The sequence below is a fragment of the Sciurus carolinensis genome, chromosome 5, assembly GCF_902686445.1.
Source record: "Sciurus carolinensis chromosome 5, mSciCar1.2, whole genome shotgun sequence".
Lineage (NCBI taxonomy): Eukaryota > Metazoa > Chordata > Mammalia > Rodentia > Sciuridae > Sciurus > Sciurus carolinensis.
Genome location: NC_062217.1, coordinates 26,560,256 through 26,582,800, shown reverse-complemented (window position 1 = coordinate 26,582,800; position 22,545 = coordinate 26,560,256).

Sequence of the window (22,545 nt, the reverse complement as noted above, 5' to 3'; positions counted from 1 at the left end):
CTACTTTCCATCTCCCAGGTGAAGGCAGAAGTTTAACATTACTGAATCTTGGTTTTTTCATCATTGCTCGGTCATAGCCATGATTTATTTAAGTCAGGAAGGCAATCCTCTATTCTAAGTGGTGCAACGGGACAATAAAATTCTGTTTTCCTCCCCATTTTATTTATTGTAAAAACAATATTCTAAAATAGCAAAGACAACGTAAGAGATTAAAATCTTCATTCCACTTTAACACAACTGCTGCTTTCATTTTGCCACGTTCCCTTCATGTGTGTGGATGATCTTTGAGTTTACGTCCATTTGTATTCCGCATCTTCACGGCATTTGATCATAAACATGTCACCAGCAATATAGAAATAAATGAGTTCAGCATGAAGTCACTACTATTGGCATTTAACTTTGTTTGGCTAATGTGATCAGTGTGGCTGGTCCCTCATGGATGTTTTAAGTTGTAATTTTTTATTGTTAGGGAGTCTGACCGTTGTTCCCATGTGTTTGTTTATAATACGAATTCGACAAATTTTCTCTGTGCAGGGTCTGTTCATGGGTAATGGAGGAGCCATTGAAAAGTGGCTGGCACAAAGTCTGGTCGTCATTAGCAACCTCAACAATGTAAGTTTGCCTCCTTTCCGAGCCTCCTTCCTCCTCTGGGAACCACTAGGGCAGTGGGAATTTTGGGTGGGAGCTTTTGGCGAGGATCTGGGATGGAGTCCGGGGTGCACTTCACGCAGCTCTTCTGAGGTTCTCTATCTGCCAGGGCTTGGTGGTGTTCTAAATTTAACGGATACTCATTCAACAATGACATTTCCATGAACACGTTTGGGGGAAAAGTGACATCTTGTTGAATCTAGTAGCCAACCCAGTTTTCCTCATTTGTAAAACCGAACTAATAATATACCTGCTCTTTGACTCACGAGGAGTAAATGAGATGATCCACATATAACAGGGCCTCGGGCCTGGCACAGGAGGGAATGCTCAATGAACGTCAGCCTTATTGTATGTTCTGCCATATTTATAACACAAAAGATGATCATTTTTAATTTTAATAATCATAGCCAGATTGCTTTCCAAAAATTTTAAGTGGATCTCATTTAAATTTAGAAGAATATTCTGAACTTTGAATTGAAAGACTTATTTGCATTTTGAAAGTCTCCAGCTACACATTGTACTAAGCCTGTTCCCAAAGCTCTCGTTTGAGAAACAAGGGGAAAACATTGTGGAACTAAAGGCATTTGCCTAGTGTCAAGCAGAAGTAACTATGGTCAAGAAAGCATCTTTAAAAAATTCCTGTTTGTTGGTGGCAAATATTATTTTCTTCTTCCTTGTATGTATATCAACAGAATCTTCAAAGGGACTTTCATTCAACATTGCAAAAAGATTTACCGGGGAACTTGGATCAGCCATGAATGATTCCAAATTGAAGATGTATATTCATGTGTATATGTATATGTATTTTTTTTCATATGTTCCTGAAAATAGGGAGCCCTAGGGAGGAGGCTTCTCATTTCCTATGACATAGCAAATCAATAACAACACCTCGTGTGTCTAAAGTGCTTTATGGTCCACAAAGCAGACTCTCATAAATTTTCTAATTTGATTCTCACAATGATCCACTGGGGAGGTGAAGGAGGTTTTACAGTCCTTATATACAGTTGGGGACTCTGACCCACAAAGTTGTTCTGGTTTATTTGAGATCCCACAGTGAGCAATAGAGCTGGGTCTGTCTGCAGGTGTATGGACTTGGAATCTGGGACTCAGCTCACCACATGACCTCTAGCTCCACTAAAACCCATTAGACTTGGTCAAACACACCCAACTTAATGTAAATATTGAAAGAATATTTCTGAACCAATAAACATAAATTCCAATCCACCTTCAAAAGACAGGCTTTGAGTCAGGGATAGTGGCATATACCTCTAATCTTAGCTACCTGGGAGACTGAGGTAGGAGGATTGCAAGCTGGAGGTCAGCCTCACAATTTAGTGATATTCTATTTCAAGATAAAATATTTTTAAAAAGGCTGAGGATGTAGCTCAATGCTAGAGTGTTTCCCTTGCATGTATGAGGTTCTGTGTTCAATCCCCATTACGGGGGGTGTGAGGGCGAGACAAATTTTCCCCAGGAAAGCCAAGCAGGTGCTGTCTTCCACTGAGGATGATAAGGTGCATAAATTAGAGCCAACTGATCTGATTCCACTTGATTCGTTTGACCATGTCACAATCCCCACTTAGTTTTTCAGGGACTTGGATGTCTCTCAAGTAAGCACTGGGCGTGTTGGTTGAAGATGCTGAAATGGCACAGACACATTACACAAATCCAGGTCCCAAGGATTTCCTGCAGGTAAGGACTTGCAAGGTCTTCAGCTTGATCCCCTACTTGTGGAGCCAGCAGAAAGGGCTTAGGAAAGGCCCCCTGTTGACAGGGAAGAAGGACACAGCAGGCACCACTCCCTCTTCCCCACAGCAGATGATGTTTATGAGCATTCTTTTGGAATTGTGAACTAGAATAACCCCATGAGAAGGCCCAGATGATGTAATAAGATTACTGGCAAACACTAGGTGCTTCAAGCAGACAAATAGTCTTCTTAGTTATACATGGTAATACTGATAATTGTGTGTTCATTTACGTTTAGAGGCAGAGTTCATTCCCAACTATAGTTGTCTCTGCCAACTTACCATTGACTACTCTATCAGTCTGTTTCATGTTACTATAATGAAATACCAGAGGCAGGCTAACTGTATGAAGAGGTTTATTAAACGCACAGTTCTGAAGGTTCAAAGCAGCATAGCACAGGCTCTGGGGAGGGTCCTTGAGGCTGCATCACCTAATGGTGGACAGCAATGATGGGAGCACATGCAAGGAAGAGATTATAACTCAAAACAGGAAGCCAGAGATAGCTGGAGTCTCACAATCCTTTCCAAGGTTAGGATCCCAATTGACCCAAGAATCTCCCACTAGGCTCCACCTCTTAAAGGTCCCACCACCTCTCAACACTACCACACTGGGGACCAAGCCTCCAGCACATGAACCTTTGAAAGGACAAACAACATCCAAACCATAGCAGCCACCTTCTGCAGGTGCTACTGCTTGCCTCCTACCATATTCTCTGGGGTACCTGTTGGGACCTCTGGAGCATGGACCAAGAGAGCAGTGTGGGATATGGGGTTCTGCCATTCCTTGTCATGGGGTGTTGGGCAAAGCAGTTACCACTGCTGAGTTCCAATTCCTCAAGAGTGAAGTGGAGATAAGAGTGTTTATTCTTCTTACATAGACAGGTGGGGTGAAGGTGATTATGTGTATGAACGTGCATTTTTTTCTAGGATTTTTTTTTGAGTTGATGTCTTTCAAATCATGGAAGTATAACACATTGGCTGTAGTAGTTCAAACAGTTCAAAGACATAAAAAAGAAAAATGCCACCATTGCTAACTTTAGTCCTACCCTTCTGAGCTAGCCAAAGTCTTTATACTTATAAGCTTTTATGCTGCTCATATAAGCATCTGCAGACCGATGCACACATTTACTGGGGTTTGGAGTTATTTCATTTTATTGAAATAGAATCATTCCAAATTTATGGCCCTGAAATTTGCTTTTTCATTTGATAATAGAGCATAAATACCCCTATAAATCTGTGGGTATAAATTTAGCTTAGTCTTTGTTTTCTTGATTTTTTAAAATAAATACATATATGTATATATGTGTATAAAAGTGAAATATGAAATCATATTTTGCAAATTTTTTCCTCTCCTCCCCCACTACTACAAATCACCCTTTCTCTAGATATCCTCTAGACTTTCCTCCATATTCATATAATCAAATATTTATAAACGTATGTGCTCCTCCTGGAGTCTTCTTCATTATTCGTTTCAAAAATGCAATAATATGCATACTTATCTTATTCCACTCAATAAAAGTTCATGAAAATACTCCAGCTGGTTTAGTGTGTGATTTTTAATGGCTATGCTATTTTCTGGAGTGGAGGCACTTTTGAGCTGGTAAATATGCAACTCCCAGCTCTTCAGGGAAAGCCCTGACTGCAAGTGTTTGCTCATATCTGTGCCCTGAATATTCCCACCATGGGTAAGTTCAAACTTCTAACATGTTGGCAGTGGAGATGGAAAGAGATGCGCACAGCATCTCTGGAGAAGTTTCCAGAAAACTCCTGGAAAGAAGAGCTACTTAGAATTTGCCTTCTTTCTACTGATGGGCATTCATTATTTTCAGGATTTCCTTCGGAATGACAAAGACTGATGTGTTCAAGCTGCCTTATAGCTATATTCTTCAGATTGAGGCCTTTGTTTCTATCATTGCCCTGGAGTGGGCTGCTGGTTCATAATGAATGCAGATTTATTTTTATTTTTTACAGATCGCATTTTGATTCATTGTACACAAATGGGGCACATTGTTTCATTTCTATGGTTGTACTCGATATAGATTCATACCATTCGTGTAAGCATACATGTACATAGAGTAATGATGTCTGTCTCATTCCACCATTTTTCATATCCCCCTCTCTCTCATTTCCCTCTATGTAATCTAAAGATCCTCCATTCTTCTCTCACTCCCACCCCCCACCCCCATTATATATCATCATCCACTTATCAGGGAAAACATACGGCCTTTGGTTTTTTGGAAATGGCTTATTTCACTTAGCATGATATTCTCCAATTCCATCCATTTATCTGCAAAAGCCATAATAGTATTATTCTTTATGGCTAAATAATATTCCATTGTGTATATGTATCACAGTTTCTTTATCTGTTCATCTGTTGAAGGGCATCTAGGTTGGTTCCACAATCTAGCTATTGTGAATTGAGCTGCCATAAACATTGATGTGACTGTGTCACTGTAGTAGAAATTTTTAATCTTATTAAGTGCTGCTAGATTGTTTTTAAAACAACCTTTTGAAAAGCAGTTACAATTTACCTCGCTGCCAGTAATACAGAGAGTACTCTCTTTCCCCGTCTTTCTGAGAGCAATTGGTAATTATATTCTTTCATAATTTCTGCCAGTTGGATGGATTTAAAGTGGGAACCTGTTTATTGTTCCTTATTTTGTTTCCCTGACCCCAATCACATTTGAACACCATTTCATGTGTTTGGCCATCTGGATTTGGCAGTTTAGCACGTATCCTGGGTCAAAGATGCCTGAACTGGGGAGCCGGGGGTATAATTTAGTATAACCACAGTGTGCCAAGACCCTGGGCTTGAGCTCCAGCACTCCCTACTCCTCCACCAAGAACAGACACCTGACTTCACATCACAACTCTGCTACTCACTCCTGTGGTTTCTCTGTGCCTCGATTTCCCCATATGCAAAATAAAATAAAAATAGAATTGCACAGAGCTGTTGAAAAATGAGAGGAATATGTAAAGTCTGTAGAGTGGTGCCTAGCATACATGAAGTACTAAAAACATATTATCTACTATATTCTATGTGCCTCGTAGTTTTAGTCTTTGTTCATTTTAACGGTGGCTTGTTTGCCTTATTGATCTGTAAGCACTCTTTATATGTGGATTTTGGTCCTTGTTATTTGCAAGGCAAATATCTTTCCAAATCAGTTGTTCCCCTAGCAATCTTTATTATGATCCTTTTTACTATTTTAAAAAATATCTTTTTGTACATGGTCAAAATATTTGATTTTTATTTAAAAATGTCTGGATGTTATTTGGCTAAGAATTTGCATAGTCTCCTGAATTTTCCTTAAAAGTACTTATTATTTTATCTGTCCTTCCTTTCATTTTTTGCTTTATGCCTGTTAGTATGCCACCACAGGTATTTTCACATAGGATCTTCTGTCTCATTATATTTGTTCACAAGTATTTTATAGATTTGACATTATTTAGAATGGATTTCTTCTAAAATTTCTATTTTAAGTACTTATTACTACAAAGAAAATAGCTATCCATACACACAAACACATACACACACAGAGTTGACCTTCCGTATCTCTAGATTCTTCTTCTTCTTCTTCTTCTTCTTCTTCTTCTTCTTCTTCTTCTTCTTCCTCCTCCTTTTTTTTTAATTTAATTTTATTTTTTTTATTTTTGAGACAGGGTTTCTCTGTGTTGCCTGGTTTGGTCTCAAATGTCCTCCCACCTCAGCCTCCAGAGTAGCTGGGGCTGCAGGCCAAATACCACCTTATCTAGATCTGTATCTATAGAATTTTTTTTAAAGTTGCATTTATACTGAACATTCAAATTTCTTGTTATTTCCTAAACAAAACAGGATAACAACCATTTACATAGTATTTACATGGTATTAAGTATTGTAGGTAACCTAGGGATTATTTAAAGTATACAGTTATGTACAAATACTGCACCTTTTATATAAGAGATTTGGGTATCTCTGGGGTTCCTGGAAGCATACTCTCATGATACCAAGGAACAACTACCTGTATAAAACCAAAATCTCTTACTGGTGTTAGTGGGTTTGGTGTCTTAGTTTCACATTACTTTTGTATTTTGTATTTAGCTATATCACCAAACTATCCTATTAATTCTAGTAGTTTTAAAAATTTGTCTCTTGGTGTCTCAGCAATCTCTCCTAATCCCACCCTGGAAGTGTCTTAAGGAGGATGAGCAAGGTGGCCCCGTGACAAAGGAGTGAACTTCCTGAGTCAGCACCACAGTCAGCCACCAGTCTAATCCTGGGAGTGAACACAGCTCAGAATGATCTTGGCCACAGAGCAAGAGGACTGGAATATTCGTTCCCACATCCATTAGTCATCCTTTAGTGGCTACCTGGGGAGTGGGGGAAGCCACCAGGCCTCTCGTGCCTTTCAGTGAAGTCTCTGCAGGGCAGTGGAGAATAAAACCTAGTTCCGAGAATCTCTTACAGCTGAAGGCAGCCACCTTCCTTGAACTGGAAATTTCCTGAATGTCGAGGTGTACTTTAAACTTCACGTGAATTTTGCAGTCTTCTCTCTCTTTTTAATAGAGCAAGTAGTGATTGAAATAATTTCATAATGAGGGTTTTTACATAAAATAACAACCATCATGGACCTTTCAGGAAGTTGCCCTTCATGTCGCTTGTGACCACAAGTGGCCCAGTATCCATGTGGTCAGCATGGCCGCATAGCCTGTGGGAGCCATCTCCTCTCCTTGCCCTCCCTCTCTGGTGCTGTGCTCTTATCCCAAGCACGGAACGGACCCAAGCTGTGTGCTTCAAGACCAAAACCCAACTCTCACCTCCCTGGCCCACAAGCCCTCTCTTCTTTCTGTCACAACGCATCCCCCATGCAGAGCTCTGTGCACACCAGTGTGGATTCCTGGTGGATCCTCCCCTCCACCGCCTAGGTACTAGTCTACCGAGCGCCTCCTCTCCTTCATCTGCCAGCCCCAGTTCATTTCTGTGACGGCTCTTCCCAGAGAATCACTGTGTCCTAACAGTCCCTGCCCTGGCCTCCATTCCTGCCTTTCTCCACCTTTTCTCTTTGCTGTCACTTAGATTTGCTCCTTAGAGTCCTTGGCCAACCCCCATCACCCACAGGACTGCAGGTCAAGAGCTGCTAATGAAGCCTATACCGTCTTTCACTTTAGTCCCCTGTCTGTTCCCTCCCTCCCTCTCTCCACAATCCAAGCTTCAACCAATTTCTGGCTATTCCTAAGTATTGTCACTTGTTAGCTCAAACTGAAAATGACACTGCATTCTTCAGGACCCAGGTGACAGGCCTCGTTCCCTTGATCTTCCCTGACACTTTTGCTTTCGTCCCCACTCTGGATCTCATTACCCCACTGTATTAATATTTTCACTCTAGCCAACATACGAGGTTTCTACCTCTCTGTCTGCCTCACTTAGAGACCCCTGGAACTTTAAAGAGGGAGCTCTGTATCTGATCTTTGTTTTCTATGCCCAGGACAGTGCTTGGTACAAAACAGCATTTCAAAATATTTGAAGGCTACACTGGGAAGTAGGATGGATGTTGATCTTTCCTTTATGGGTGTTCCACTTTGAAGAAGTTCTCCTGTGCTTGGACTATCTCATCTGATGTGTCAGAGGTCAGCCTGCTTTACCAGGGAGCCAGTGCAGAGCTAAGACACGGACTCTGCCCTTCAGATCTCCTGTGTCAAACTACAGTGTCGGGGCAGCTATGGTAGAGGTGTCTGCGGTAGTCCCCAACGCCTGGGGTCACACTGTGAACTGGGGCATCAAGTCTTGGGGCGTGTTTCCTCCTGTTTCTGGTTCAGGAAAGTTCATGAGAGCCTCCTCGTGTCCTTGTATGTGGTACCTCGAACCATTGGAAAGTTTCCCAACCCTCAGGGACTGCTACTCTTGCAAAATAAAATCAATGTGCATTGCTAGAGAAAAAAAATGCAAAAATCAAATGAAAAGTTTTCAAAACATACAAAATGCAAACACCAACTTTTATCATTAATTCAACAACATACAATTATTCTGTCAAGTCGCTGTAAGTGTTTTTGACCACTTATTTGCAATTCATCATGGATTGGTGACAAACCACATGCAGATGGAAAGGGACTTGCCCATGCTTTGAGCAGTTATTTTCCTGTAGGGAACTGACCAAAGTCAGCTCTGTGGACAGCACCTGAAAACCTGGGCTGGCCCAATAGACAAGGTGGATACTGTTTCTCTTTTACTGGGAAAACTTAAAATCAGTCACAGGTTAGAGGGTAACCAAGAGGGGAAATACTCAGGATTGATGTTTAAATAAATGGAGCTGTTAACAGGGAAATTGCTTGCATATGCTTCTGTGTTTAATAGCTACGTGAGTGACCACGAAGGACAGAAAAAGGAGGGCACCGGGGCCTCTTAAAGTTGCAGACCACTAAGGGAATTTCTGTAGTGGGCCATGGGGACTGTCTTCACGTGGGGACTGGAGAAAAGCTAGCAATGTGCAACCCTATCCCTGGACAGCAGCCACGGAGGGCCAGGTAGACACCAGGGATCATATCCTGGCCATCCCAACACCAGGGACCTTGGAGTTCTGCTCCCTGTAATTTGTGGGCAACTTTTCTCTCCGTGGGTGCTGAGGAGAAGAGGAACTGCTCTGTTTCTCCTTTCACCTTAGGAACTGGCCCATGGTGTGGGGTCACCAAGTAGGCACTAGGGAAGTGGTCAGGTCCAGACAAGACCTCACTCTCCACCCTAGTGTGGAGCACAGTTCTGGGTGCTGGAGACACCAGTGAAAACGACGCCATGATCACCCTGGACGTGCTCATATTCTGGGGAGCAAATAAGCACAATGAAGAATCGATGGTTACGTGACATTGTGAAGGCACTTGTCAGCCCTGAGAATGCACTTAAAGATGGTTCTAATGGTAAATTTATGTCTATTTTTATCACATTCAGATAAATAGTCTTTTTGAAAAAATAAATTGTAGGGCTGGGGTTGTGGCTCAGGGTAGAGCGCTTGCCTCACATGTGTGAGGCACTGGGTTCGATCCTCAGCACCGTACTAAATAAGTGAATAAAATAAAAGTCCATCTAAAGAAAATTAAAACAAAAGTGGGTTAATTATACAAATAGACATGAAAAAAATTTTTTAAATTTAAATTGTAGGGGCCGGTGGAGTTCAGAGGTAGAGCATGCACTTAGCATGCACAAGGCCCTGGGTCCAACACCCAGCACCAGTAAGAAGAAAAAAATAATAAATAATAAAGATAAGAGTAAATTATGTGATTGAGTATCTCTTATCTGAAGTGCTTAGGACCAGAAGTGCTACAGATTTTGGAATATTTCTGATTTTGGATTTGGGGTTAGGGATGTTCAACCTGTGATATGCTTGAAGGTGATTCGTGCTGTGGGAAAGATCAGACACGGAGCGTACAGGCGTGGGCCGCGGGGGTGTGTGAGTCAGGTGGAGCGGCTGGGGCACTTTCAGTTGTACAAGTGGCCGCCAGCAAAGCCGGTCACAGGGGTGGGATATGATGGAGAAGGGCTTTTCCTAGTTGGGCCTCTAAGATGTTGATGAGAATGTTTCAGACCCTTGAAAGCAACTTTAGAAAATGGAAAAAATTTATAGAGTTACTTTGGTGACCTCATTTAATATTCAATTTGTCACAGTTTTTTTTTTTTAATCTCCTTACTTGGGTTTGAAGTTTAAGTTACTGATCTTGTCATTCTGTTTTTAAAATTGGTTTGTTTGTTTTTCCAGTGCTGGGTATGGAACCCGGGGCCTCGTACATGCTAGGCAGGTGCTCCATCGCCGAGCTATACCCCTAGCTGCCAAATTAGCAAATTTGAACAATTACTGTCAAAAGGATTTTAGAATTTAGGAGGTTATAATTTAGTAGTTTGGGGCACCCAAACTATATATTTTGGAGTATATTCCTCAACATGTTGAATAGTTTAAGCTGGAGTAATCTGAGTGCCAACATGTGTGGGAAGAGAGGTCCTAAGACCCTCAGTGAGAGGTGCCCTCCTTGTCCCGGAGGAAAGGGGCATCTTCATCTCTGTAGACCTGTCATAGAGAAGCACCTGAGCTACCCCATTCTGTCGCACACCCTTTACCCTGTTGCATTTCTCTACAGCTCTCACGCTTCACCCAACCTAGCGCTAGGACATCTAGGTTTAACTGTTTCATTTCCATAGAAGGTTCTAGCATCATGCAAAACTTAGGTTAAAGAAATGTGTCTGTTTTCCTTTTGTGCCTGTGAAGCTGAAGTTCTCTGAAGAAGCCAGATCTACATTAAAGCTCCTGTAGACGGCTTGACCTTGGCAAGAAGGACATCGTGATTGTGGAGAGATGGAATGTGGCAGGTCAAGAGCCAAAATTATCCTGGGTTATCTTAAGGCCCTTTAATAGCCATTTACTTTCAACCTCTGCTTCTGACCTAACCTCCTTGTGACTGTTAGGTAAATCTCACAGAATGTGTCACTAAGCTTTGCAGACCTCTTGACTCCACCAACCCTAAGCTAAGATGCTATAAGGCAACATCTGAAACCTATAGAAGAGACTTCCCCTACCCTGCTGGAGCCTGCCTATCTACTGCCCCTATCATTTGTCAAATGCATTCATCTGTGACACGCTACGTTCTGCAGCTATACACCTTCACGTTACCTCTTCTGCGGCAGAACACATCATTCAGGGTAACTTGAATTTGTGTTCCAGGTCATGGTCCCTCATAGATGGCTCAGAATAAACTATTTTCTTATTTTCTTAAACCACAGTTGTTATTTTACATCGATGTTATTCTGTCTTTTGTCATAAGGGCCTTGGTCCTGAACCTAATGGGAGAGGAGGAGAAAAAAAATACTTGCTCTCCTGTATTAACCTGTTTCTTGTTAACAAGGGCTTCACACCATGCTACTCTAAAATATGACTGTAGGAGCCAGCATTTGCCACCCCAAATATACTTCTTTGGTATATTTTGAGCTGGTTATTCTGAGAAACTGCAGACCCAAGAGTAGCTCTGAAAAGCTGTCCTTTGTAAAAGAAATTTACATCTAATTTTTTTTGTCTCTGAGTGCTGGGTGTGGAACCCAGAGATTCGTTCCTGTTAGGCAAGCACTGTATCACTAAGCTACACCTCAGCCCAGAAACTGATCTCTAGAAAAGAAATCTACATTAGTCAAAGTATCTGTTTCAGAAAGAGACAACTTTTACCATCTGAGCGACTTTAATCCGCATAAGACCACTTCTGTTTGCTGTTAGGGTTTGGATATGAGAGATCCCCCAAGAGCTCCTTTGTTAAATGTAGGAATACTTAGAGGTGCATTGGCTGGATTGTGAGAGCTGTCCCCTAATCAATCCACGCCAGTTTGAATGGACTAACTGGGTGGTAACCACAGGCTGTAGGATAACTGGAGGAGGTGGTTCTCAGGGACATGTCCTGGGAGGGAGTGTTTTCTCTGCAGCCCCTTCTCCCTTTCTCTCCCTACTTCCCAGCCGTTGAACAGCTATCCTCTGCCACGATGTTCTGCCTCACCTTGGGCCTAGAGCAATGGAGTCAGCTGACCATAGACAGAACCTCTGAACCCATGAGCCAAAATAAACTTTTCCTCCTCTAAGTTGTTCTGATTATAGGTATTTTGGTCACAGCAATGAAAATCTGACTGATGCAGTCACCTCCCCTCCAGTAACTTGTGTCTCCCCAAACTCCAAGCAGCCTGAAGCCCCTGTAGCTCAGGATGCTATGTAAGCTACAGTCATTTGTACCCTTCTTGAGTCTTCATGTTTTGTGGGACTCTTGTGTCTACATATGTAATTAAATGTACTTTTCCCCTGTTAATCTGTATTAAATCAGCTTAATTCATAGCCCAATCAAAGCCTAGAGGGGTGGAAGAAGTCATTTTTCACTCTCCTGTGGTTCTCAGCTGATGGACCTAAGATAGGTAGGAGGAAATTACATTTTTCCTCCCTACTCCCTTAAACATTTATAAATAATTCTATTTTATTTTCTTTTTTAGTATCCTAAGAAGGTTAACAAAGCCTTCCCAAAAATGTAAGTCATTTTTATAAAATAAGTCGAACTTGTAAATAAGATGACTCATAAATTCTCTTGGGTATTTCAATATTGTTTACCAGTTTTATTCCCTTGCTCTTTTCATCTTAAAATCTTAAGCCTAAATCCATCACTCAATTACGCACCAAGTGGGAATAACAAGACTAATCTGTTAGGGGCTCGAACACACCAACTTCTCTTAGACATGACTAATAGTATAAATATCAGGTACACATAGATTATTTCTACACTCATATAAAAAGAATTGAGTTTGACTCTTTCATCATTTTGATCCTTAATTCTAGCCACAGAGTGAATGACACTTACCTATAAGCAGATGGCTGTGTCCAATAAAGTTGGAGTTTCCATCTTGGGAGGGCAAGGTGACACACTCTTCAGTCTTTTGGCCAGGAGACAGGATTTGACTTGTGCCGAAGACCCTGGTGTAATGCCATGAACTGCAACTGGGACTCTGAGTCACACAAAAACACGCTCAACTAATTTTTCTTTCTGATGTGGATTTTCCACCTACCTTCTCCCTAGGTGTGGGCAAATTCCTCTGCTGATGGGTGATTTTACATTTCTTGGAAAATAAAATTTCTTTGGCTTTCTAGCATAATATTCCTGACTTTAAAGACCCTTTAAGACAAGATATGGAACTCTGTTAAATCTTTATGATCCTTTGGTAACTCTTTACTTTCATTGTCTGACTTGGCAAAACAAACAAACAAACAGAAACATTGCTCATCTCCCAATGCATACTCCAGATTGGGAATTGAACCAAGGGTCTCCCAGATGCAGGACCTGCTCTTTACCATTGAGCTACATCCTCAACCTCTTCCATTGTTTTATTTTAAGACAAGGTTTTGCTAAGATGACCAAGTTGACCTTGAACTTGTGATCCTCCTGCCTCAGCTTCCCCTGTATCTGGGATTACAGGCAGGCATCACTGTGCCCAGATTGCCGAATTCTTTCCCCATTCTCCTGTCTGGCAGGTCCATGACTCTTAGAGTTATTTAAAAAGCATTCATTTGGATGCTTTGACTTTATGGTCATGTAGAGGAGGAAAAGATTTCCTCACCAATCACTAGGTTCATGGATGAGGCCCCTACAGCAAAAGACAGATGAAGAAGAGGAAAAAACACAAATCTATTTAATCTAAGTTGTACAAGACACAGGAGCCTTTCTAAGGAAATGAAACCCCAAAGAAATAGGTAGACCAGTATTTTTTAATGCTAGATTTAATTAAAAAATTGATAGCTACAGGGAAGTATGATCGGATAAAAATATGATCTAATGGTATTAAAGTGGGGGAGTTTAGCAAGGCCAGGTTCTTTTCTGTGACCCCGGGTCTCCAGAGGCAAGCACATTGCTTCCCTCCAGGTTCAGGGAAGGCGCCTCTTGAATGAGGGTCTTATGACCTGCTTCAGGGGAAAAGGATGAAAGAAGTTAAGAGCGTGATCTTCCCAAGTTTTATGATTTGCTTCAGGGAGAAGGAAGGGAGCGGTGAGGGTGTCCTTCCTACTTCTGCTATTTTCTCAAATGTCAAGTTGCCATATTTGGGGGTAGAGTGTCCAGAACCCCGTGATTCACAGCATTAAGATCACACTAACGACAAGAGAAACAGCTTTGTTACTCCTGAGGGGTTCTTCCTGGCTTTAAAAAAATACTTAATAGATAGTACATGTGCACACTCGAACATTCAAAATCATAAAAGAGCAAAGAACAAAAAGGAAGCTTCCATCCCTCCTCCATCTGCAGCCTCCTAGAGCTTCTTTCTGCAGGCAAACACTGTGATCAGGATTGCACCTCTTTCTGGAGATTCTCCATGAACTGCAGGAACAACATGGGCGTGTGCACAGACAACTCATAGGAGAGCACCCACCTCATTTGTTTATTTGTTGTTTTATAGTATATATTGGTAATGGATTCTTAGCACTATATACATATAAAGTGACTGGGGAGGCTGAGGCAGGATGATCACAAGTTCAAGGCCAGCCTCAGCAATTTAGTGAGGCCCTGGGAAACTTAGGGAGTTCCTGTCTCAAAATAAAAAATAAAAAGGGTTGGGGATGTAGCTGGGGAGTCCCTGCATTCTAGCTCAGGGATATAGAGTCCCTGGATTCTATTCCGAGTACCAGAAGGAGGAGGAGGAGGAGGAGAGGAAAGGAAGGTTATGTCATGCTCAAGATAGCCAAGTGCAATGGTAGAAGTGATTGGGTAGAACTACCCTACCTGCTCTGGGCCACCGATCTCTGGACTTCTTATTACATGGGAAAAGACCCTTTTTTCCATTTGTTAAAACCCGAACAGTCAAGCTTCTGTTACATGCAGTAGAATCAATTCTAAATGATGTGCTACTATTTCTTTGTCTGCCCATATCATTATTTATTTAACTAGCCTTCTAGAGTTGAAAAATGCTGTGATTAAACAGAAAAAAAAAGGTCTTATACTATTCTCTTTTTTCCACATAGGAGAACATTATCCATAAGTTAAATTCCTGTAACTTTGAACTACTGGGTCAAAGGGCGAATGTATTTTTCAATTTGATTGGCATTGCTGAATTTTTCTCTGTAGAGGTCGTCCCATCTCGGAGACTCCTTAATGTGAGTGTGCAGGGCAGGAATCCTCCAAATGAAGCCTTCAGGGCATATATGATCAAAAGCATAACTCTGTTTTAGAATTTCTCCTGGTGAAATCATTTCCTTTTCTTCTTTAGAAGTAGAAAGGCTTCAATAGGCCGTATAACCGAGCAAAGACACTGTAAGATCCACTTACTAATTGAGAGGGATGTATCAAAGGAATACCAGTAAGAACTCCTTTCTCAGAACGGGCCTTAGGACACACATCGGATACCAATCCATAGCTCCTTTATCAAATACGAATTATTGTTCCTTTAGCAAAGGCCGGCGTCCCTCCTTTTCTGAGGTGTTATGTTATGCTTTGGATATGAAGTGTCCCCAAAGATTCATGTTTTGAGGGGTTGGTCCCCAGTGCAGCAATGTTCAGAGGTGGAGCTTTGGGGAAGTGATTGGATCATGAGGATGCTGATATCGGATCATGAGGATGCTGATATCATCAGCGGATTAATGCATTGATAGTTGAATGGTCTACTGGTCGGTGTTGGAGACTGTATATCATGGGACCTGGGTGGAGGAAACAGGTCACTGCGGGGGAGTGGGCATCCCTTGCAAGGGTATTGCTTGTTCCCAGCCTCTCTCTGTTTTCTTCTCTCTCTCTCTCTCTTTCCTAGCTGCCATAATATGAGCAGCTTTGCTCCACCACACCCTCTCCGTTGTGAGGTTTTGCCTCACCACAGGTCCATAGTAATAGAGCCAGATGACCATGGACTGAAAACTCTAAAACCATGAGTCACAATAAATCTTTCCTCCTTTACATTGTTTTTCTTAGGCATTTATCACAGTGATGAAAAACCGACAAATACAATAGGCTACTGATATAATTAAACACACCTATTTTAGGCACCTCTGGGTCTCAGGTACCAAGTTTGGTGTTGGAAAGGGAAGGAGAACTGTGTCCCCCAAAAGATATGCTCAAGTCCTTGTCCCTAGTACCTCTGAATGCAGTTTGATTTGGAAATAGGGTCCTTACAAATGAAACCATACTGGATTAATGTAGTTCTTAAATCCAGGGTCTGGTGTCTCCTCTCTAAAAAGAGGGGAGATTTAGACAAAGTCATTAACGGCTGAAGTCCACATGAAGACAGAGGCTGAGATTGCTTATGCTGACACAAGCCAAGGGAAACCCAAGATTGCTGGGAACCACCAGGAACCAGATAGGAGTGAGAAAGGATTCTTCCCTCGGACCTTCAGAGAAACATGGCCCTTCCGACATCTTGACTTTGGACTTCTCTCTTCCAGAAGAGTGAAAGAAAAACTTCCTGTTGTTTTAAGCTACCCAGTTTGTGGTATTTTGTTATGGCAGCCCCAGCAAACCAATATCAGAGCTGAACTCCTTGCAGGAAGTGGACGGGCCTCTTTCCTTCATGACCGTAGAGAGGTTCCCAGAATATGTGTCTATTATTGACCAAGTCACAACATAGGCGTCATTATCTGTTTCATGTCTGTCTCCCCTTCTGGACGGGTCTGCCTGTTTGTTTCTGGATCTCCAGCGCTGGGGAGACGGGGCAGCACCTGGAGGCGTTCACTAGGTAGGGACAGGGTCTAGCCGTGATCAGCCGATCAACCATCTGGCTTTCGGGAGGTGGCAGCTTGATAGACAGCTCAGGGTTGAGAAGCCTACCTAGCAATAGATCCCCCGTTCCTCTTCCTGCCGATGGCATTGCCGTTCTCACTGTCACCCAGGACAAACTCAGTCGCTTCTGCCTCCCCCTCTCCTCCCCTGCAGCAAGTCAGACACCGGTTTCTTCCCAGCCTTCTTTGACTCATCTCCACAACACTTTCTCCTCCTCAGTGACTTCTCACTACCCCATTCTCCCCTGTGACCCTGGCCTAGTTGGTGAGTCCAATTTTCACTTCTTGCAGATAATCTCCAGATCCTTAAAATGGGCTCAAGTGACCGGAGGTCCAGACTCAGCCCTCCAACCCCTCCGACGTCTCTTCTGGTCAACAGAAGAGATGCTGAACTCGACCTGGCCTAACCCATCCCACCACACCCCATCCAACCTGTCCCTCCCGCAACAGGTCCTACCTCAGTAACTGTCTCCATGATCTCCCCACTTGCTCACCCCCAAAGCCAAGTAGTCATCCTTCCCACCTGCCATGACGTGCTCAGGGCCAGTCGCCCTCCTGAATATCCCAAGGGTCCTTTGACTTTTCTCTGCCCCCACCTCGTTGAGGTTACTGCCTGCTCACTTGGGCTCCAGTGGTAAGTAGCCTCCAAGCTGGGCTCCTTGCCTCCAGCCTCCCTCCTCTGCCACTACTTCTTAAAGCTATAACAAGATTGAAAACTAAAAGCAAACCTGGATCTACCCTGTTTAAAACTGTGGTAGCCCCAGGTAATAAGACAAACTCTCCACGGCTCACATGGCCCCTCACCACCTGGCACGCAAGTGCTTCCAGCTTTTGCAACTTGCTCGGTTCCTACCATATTAAAATTTCCTTCAGTTCCTCAAGCTTGCTTACTCTTTTTCACCCCTGCACCTTTGTATATATGGTTCCTTCTGCTTGAAGTGCTCCTCTCTTCCTGCTTCATTGATCTGCCCTCAACTCCATGTTCTGATCTCTTATAAACTAGGTTCCATTTCGTTGGGGAGGCTTTCCCTGCTCAATACCACTTAGTCTCCTGTGACGTCATTCCATTGGGCCCTCTGCCATTTCAGTTTCACATGCATCACACTTCAACTTATTAGTTTTCATATCCAATTTCCTTTCTAGATTGCAAAATTGCACAAGGCTAGAAACGACTCTGTCTCCAGAGTCTCATGGTCCTCCCGCATAGTAGATGCTCAATAAATATTTATCTAACGAATGAATAAATGAATCTCCAGAGTGCCTAGTAAGCAAATAAGAATTGCTTGCACTGAGGCAGGTCAATCACAAGTTCAAGTCCAGCCTCAGCAACTTAGCAAGAACCTATCTTAAGTAAAAAATATATAGGACTGAAGGTATCATTCAATGATAAATTTCCCCTGGTTTCAATCCCCAGTACCAAAAAAAAAAAAAAAAAAAAAAAAGAGAAAACAAATTGGTTGGATTAATGCATGTAAATGAATGTTTATATATTTCACTTGCAATTGCTTTATATTAAACTTGTATCGACTCCACCTTTACTGGTCTCTCCTCAACCTACACTGCAGAACATATCCAGATTAACTGTTACAAAGTATGACATTCACTGGGTAACCCTCAAGAAAAATGCATTCACAGCTGCCCAATAAATTCTGAGCAAAGTCCAAACTCTATAGCTGTGCCCAGTCCTCCAAAATCTTTAGCACGGATTCTTTAGATGTCTACTCCAGCCAAGCGTGTGCTAATGACCTTCCATAGCCTGCTCTTGTGTGGAACCAACGCTGTTTGTTTGGAGAAATGCCTTCCATATCCCAAGCATTCTCTTTGCAAATGAATGTTTGGAAATGCAGCCTGTGATTAAGTTGAAGGTTGCTTGGTGTTTGAACTTGGTTGTTCCTGAAGATCCAAGCTGTCAGCAGAGATCGGCACGTGGACTTTCAATGATTCTTAATTAATGGTTGTGCTTGGGAGGGCTGAAAAGATTAAGAGGATATGTTTGGCATATGTTTGGATGGCTGACTCTCACAAAGCTCTCAAACTTTAAATTAAATTGTTACTTGTTTATCTAATAATTTTTTAAAAGAAAAATTAGAAGCCCACTATCTTGGGGCTTGGGAATACCTGGATCTGGCTTTTCTTGACTTGCATGACACTTTCCCTACATCCTTTGTGATGTTAACTTGCTGGTTGCAGTTTGTCTGGGTGGGAGGAGGTGTGACTAGTAGTTTCTTTTTGGCCTTGTGTTTAATTGTTGGTCTGGGTATTGAGCATGGCATATTCGGCAAGCATCTGGTAGCCCCCGGCCTACCATCTCCAGGTACTTCCTCTGCCAGGATATGCACAGCTGGAAGAAGGCAGGGGAAAGATATATATCTTGACATTAAATATAACATTAAATATTAATAATATCCTATAAAATATATAAATATTAAACAAAAATTGTGAAACTGGAGACTTTATCTGTGGCATTTGAGTCTTCTTTTTCTACTCCCCCTTACCTTGAGGTACACAAGTGTCCACACTACCTCAAGTCCTATTCCCCATCAAATTAGGAAGTCAGGTCAGTCTGTTTTGTTGGGAGACAGGATAGTGACCTGCAGAAGATCTTTAACATTAGTCAAACCTGGATTTCACCTCAGCTCTCTCTCTTCATGCACTGTGAACTTGGGGAGATGGATTTAGCTCTCTAGTCTCCATTTCCTCATCTCTGTGCTGGAGGTAACACTAGTTTTAGTGCTAGTTTGAGGACTAAATGAAATGATAAGGGCAAGTATTTGCCTGGAACGTAGTAAACAAATGCTCATTAAGCATCAGCTGTTATTATTGTATACTCTCTAGTACGATTGAGTTGATGGGGAATTCAAAGTCGGATTGCTGGTTCTGGAGTACGTGGGACACTAGGAGCCACTGGTAAGATGGAGGTGAGGCGTGTCCTCTCTGGGGTTGGCCAAGAGTGGTTGACTCGACTGCTGAAATTCCTTGGAGTTACTGGGACCTGATGGGCAGAAACACGACAGGTCTTTCTGGGGTCCACTGGCGTGTGGAGCACCCAACCCCATCCTTAGACGGGTCCTCCTGACATTACTTGTTGAAGTCTACCTTCTCCATTCCTCATCTTGTTCCTCTTTCCCTAAACTCTGGATTTAAAATTCTGAATTAGTTTCTGCATTGTCCCTTATGGCAGCATTCTTGGGCTGGCTGTCCCCAACCAAAGTGTTATTGTGACCAGGCCAGTAGCCTCGCCCCATGCAACACACATAGCCTAGTGACCAGGGTTTCTATTACTCCAGGCCCAGGAGATAGATGGGGAAAGTGCTCCAAGTCCAAAGGGACCTGCGGGGCTCTGTACCCACAGTCCTCCTAACAGGGGTGATGCTATGGTTTGGATGTGAGGCGTCCCCCCGATCTCCTGTGTTGATGCAGGAATCTTCAGAGACAAAATGACTGAATTATGAGGTCTGTAACATAATCAGTCTATCCTACTTTAAAGACTAACAGGTGGCAACTGTGGGCAGGTGGGGTGTAGCTGGAGGAGGTGGGTCACTGGGACTATGCCTGGAAAGGGGCGTCTTCCCCTTGCTCTCTGTTCCCCGGTCACCATGCGGTGGCTTTCTTGCTTATTTTCCTTCTTAGCATATCTCACCACCACCTCCTCAGGACATCCTCTCTAAGTTAGTATTCTAAGAGTAGGATTCCCCTGGTCTTAAGTACCCAAATTTCAAAGACTACACATATCTCTCAAAGCAATATTTTCTTCAGTCCACATTAATATAGGAAAAAATGTATACTTACGTCCCATGAGCTCAGGGTGACATCTTTAATAAAATGATGTGCAGGAGAATCTGGAGTTATTCTCCAAATACAATTGGTAGGATGTCAGAAGCAATTGGTACATGTTTTGAAAAGTGTGCCCAGTGACAGCAGAGGGCTGGGCACCCCCTTCCTTCTCTGCTCCTCCAGTCTCAACATTCTCTGCTTAAGGAATGAGAGTCCATTCCAGGAAATTTCTTTGTTTCTCACTGCAAATATATAAATTTGCAGTACATTTTATCTGTGATTTTATCTAAAAATTTGTAACTCTTTGCCATTCATATTTTCACTTGCCAGGACTCACCTTAAATGACATGCATACAAACTGGATGTGTTGCTGCACGTAGGACTACTGTTTAGAACTTTGTTATCTGATTAGGGATGATGAATGAGTACGTCTCCACTTGCCTTGATTGGCTGCAGTGGAGCAAGCTTCCATATTGTAGGCTGCCCTCTGGAGAGGCTGCCATGACAAAGGAGACCCCCAGTCAAGTACTTGTGGGGACCTGAGGCCTCAGTCCAACAGCCCTTGAGAAACTGAGCCCTGTCAACACCCACGAGAGTGAACGTGGACACAGATTCTTTCCCCCTGGAGCCCTGAGATGAGTGCAACCTGGCTGACACTTTGATTGTTATAAGACCCGAGTTAGGGGACACAACTTCATTGTACTAGGATTTCTGAGCACATAATCCATGGTGTTGTTTCAAGTTACTAAGTTTGGGGGTAATTTTTATGCAGCAACAGATCTCCATTATTCCCCTGAGTCTTCACAGCAACTCACAAGCCATTTGACGGATGAGGACACTGATGTTCAACGTTCCATCCCCAAATTATCAAGGGCCAATGTTCTTGTTCTTTCCCATAACCTTGGTCTTCCTTCAAATAGCCACCATGGAAATGGTGGGAAAGCCCCACCCAGGAGTGGGTCTGCCAGTGTCCATGGTGTCCAGGAGCAGCTCTGCATTTGGGGGTGGGCAGTGAGGGTGGGCGTTGCTCAGGGCACCTACCCTGCTGGGTGCTTTATATGCACGAGCTCATTTAGACTTCTCAGCAACCTGCTGAGGTCATGGTTTCTAATTCTTATTTTGTTGGTGTGGAAAGGGAGGCTCAAGGGTTATGTAACTTATCCAGATTCACGGAGGAAGTGAGTTCACTGGGTGGGATTCACCCTGGGGTCTCTGATGCAGAGCCAACCTGCCTGGTAAGTGGCTAGCATCTACCTTGAATGTGATGGTGAATTGAAAGGGGCAGACAAGGTCAAGGTCAGGGTTCCAATGGTCAGGTGTTTCCTTCCCAATAGTAAGTCTGCATGGAATCCCCCAGGCAGGGAATAAGCTTATTTGGCAGAGGAGGTCTTGGGGAGCATGTTTGGTGGGAGCTAGGGATAGGAGAGGAATGGTATGTGCCCAGGTTTCTCAGGAGAACAGGGCCAGGTTGCCCTTCCACCTTCCCTGATGGAGCGGTCCCCCTGTCCCTTCTAGTATGTACGCATCATATTGAGCTTGGCAGTCATTTTGAATTAATGATGTAGAGATTCTCTAAATGAATCCCGCCACCAACATGCAGATATTTCAGTAAAAGATCCATTGCCTGGGAGTTAGGGCTGAAGAAAAGCCATTTTACAAGAAATTTGGTTCCATTAGCCATGGAAAAGGAAATGGGAAAGAAAGGAGAGTTGGGCATTCTTCCCATCCCTCTTCACAAAGACAGAGTGAGTCCAAACAAACATGCTGTGTAAAAATTACAGCTGGCTTTTCTTCTAATGCTGAATATGGGAAAATCTTTAATTTTTACCCATCCTGGGGGCTAGAGGTATGAAATTTTGCTAAATAGGATGCACCCACCAAGTACATTTTATTAGCTCTCCTATCTGACGGTGCTTTCAATTTTTAAAATAGTTGCTTTAAAAAGCCTCTGGGGGCACACACAGCAATCTCAGTTAATCCTATAATAATAAAAAACAGCTAAAGTGCTGCTGTAACAATAATGACCAGCACGCGGGCTTGAAGATGGATAGTGAGGAGGATTTCCAGCCAAGGAGCGTTAGGGATTCACCTCCGCTCCCTCTCCTTCCTTAGCCAGCAGAACCACACTCATCCTTCTTGTCCGGCTTTGCTGA